The sequence below is a fragment of the Lipotes vexillifer genome, unplaced genomic scaffold (genome assembly GCF_000442215.2).
Source record: "Lipotes vexillifer unplaced genomic scaffold, Lipotes_vexillifer_v1.1 scaffold382, whole genome shotgun sequence".
Taxonomy (NCBI): Eukaryota; Metazoa; Chordata; class Mammalia; order Artiodactyla; family Lipotidae; genus Lipotes; species Lipotes vexillifer.
In genome coordinates, this window is record NW_006780611.1 from 3,480,277 (window position 1) to 3,482,466 (window position 2,190).

A 2,190-nucleotide genomic window follows, 5' to 3' on the forward strand; every position below is an offset into this window, starting at 1 on the left:
GGTGGGTGGAGGAGGGATAGTAAATAACGCCCTTCCTTTCTGCATGTGTGCTTTGGAAGGGCAACCGGGGTAACTCGGGTTAGGGACCCAGGTTGTGGTGGACAGAGGGAAGTAACCTTTTGTTCTTGGGGACAACGGGCCCCCCTCTGCTTTGCCCTGTGGGCCTGAGGCTCGGCACACAGTAGGTGCTCAGCAAATCTGTGGATTATTTATGGAATGATCCAGAGGGGTCCGGGGGGCGGGGCCACGTGCCAAGGCCAAGGGCCTCCTCTTTGGCCTTCACTTAGAGGACAGATGCCGGGGGGTGGGGCCTGTGCAGAGGACAGGCCACTCTCAGTTCCTTCCATGCTTGGCTGGGGGCTTGGCCCCGGGTGGAAGGAATGGGCTGTTTTCAGGACAACTCCAATGGCTGAACTCTGCTTTTGCTTCAGGTGAGAACTTGCGGCTACCTGGCTAATCAGGCACCTTTTTGGGCGTGAACCTTCCGAAGCTGGGAAATACCCAGCAGGAAGCTTTATCATTTTCATCACTCTGTTGAGTGTCTCTTGACGTCCTGGATAAAGGCCATGGTTTTTTCTTAAGCGCACAGACACGCACACGTACACATATACACAGGTACACATGTACGCATGTCTACACACGAACAGACCCACACGTGATTTAAACAACTACTTTAAAGGCAAACTATGTTAGAATAACCTTTCCTTCCACCCACTGCACTACTGGGTTTTTGTTGTTGTTGTTGTTTGCGGTGTGGGCCTCTCACTGTTGTGGCCTCTCCCACTGCGGGGCACAGGCTCCGCACGCGCAGGCTCAGCGGCCATGGCTCACGGGCCCAGCCGCTCCGCGGCATGTGGGATCTTCCCGGACCGGGGCACGAACCTGCGTCCCCTGCATCGGCAGGCGGACTCTCAACCACTGCGCCACCAGGGAAGCCCCTGCGCTACTGGGTTTTAACCTTTACCGTCGTGCTGGAGGGCACGTGGGCCAACACAGGGGGTCCCTCGGAGCTGGGGGCCTTGTGCAGGGGTTTGGGAATGAACGGAGGATGGGGGACCCCGTGGAAGGGGCATTGTGCTAGCCCTTGGCTGGCGGACACTGCCATGTCAGATCCGCAGTGCCTGGCAGGTCGGCGGCTGAGGCTGCAGGGATTGGCGTTGTGGGCACCTTTCCACATGCTTTTCCGTTGGAGCTGCCGGTGCAGGTGAACTTCAGGTGAGCAGGTGAGCTGGTGTCCTTTCTCCATGAATCTTGTGGGCAAGGTGACAGTCCCTCCATTTTCTAGGCAGGAACCTGAGATGGGCTGCCCCGCCCCTCACCTGTCGTCACGTTTCTTGACAGAGTGGACACTTCTGGGTCCCCGAATGCCTTGTGCTGGCTCTGGGGAGCTGGGGGGTTATGGCCCCCCTCCTTAACTGCTCCCCTCCCTGACTGGGCGCCCCTCGTCCTCTTTGCTGTGGCTTCATGGTCCGGGGTCAGGGCCTGGCCCTCGAGGACCAGGCGGCCCACGGTGCAGGAGGCTGGCCTCAGAGCCAGACGGGGCATCTGGGCTGGTCACATGAGAGCACGGCCACCATGCTGTTCTGGCTTGTGTGCTTGGGCTCTGCCTGCGTCATCTCATTGGGATCTCAGAGAATCCTCATTTTGCAGCGGAGAGACTGAGGCCGGTGAGCTGGTAGTGGGGAGGGCCGGGCCCAGACCCTGGTGTCTGAGTGCTCTAACTATTGTGGTGACCACCCCCTTCAATCCCCACCTTCGGCCAATGGCTGAGCCCTGGAAGGGGGAGCCCAGGTTTGGGGATTCTGAGGATGGAAGCTCGGTGCGAGTGACCACATTGCCCAGAACAGGACGGCTGAGGGCCGTGTGTGCGTCAGGCCTGATTCCACGGGAGCAATCGGCCCTTCCCCGCTCCCTCGGATGAGCAGGGTGGGGAAGCAGGGGGTCCTGGGGAGCTGTGCCTGCATCTCTATGGGGTCTTCTGTGGTGGAGCTGTGTCACAGGAAAGTGTGGAGTGCAGGACCGGTGTGCACCAGCTGCAGGGAGGAGCCAGAGCCAGTGCAGAGGTCAGAGCCACAGGAAGGGGAGGTGGGCACGGATGAGCCCACACAGAGCAGCTGTCTGATGTACCCTCGGGGGGCCTTCCGGCTCCAAGAGCACAGATTCAGGGAGCCCCCTGCCAGCCTTCCCTCT

General features: G+C 60.0%; 1 protein-coding gene across 1 annotated transcript in view; it reads left to right on the plus strand.

The window, feature by feature from the left end:
* CELSR1 (cadherin EGF LAG seven-pass G-type receptor 1) overlaps nucleotides 1–2,190 on the plus strand; it is a 155,797-nt gene that overhangs the window by 10,539 nt on the left and 143,068 nt on the right. The gene's annotated exons all lie outside the window — the stretch shown is intronic.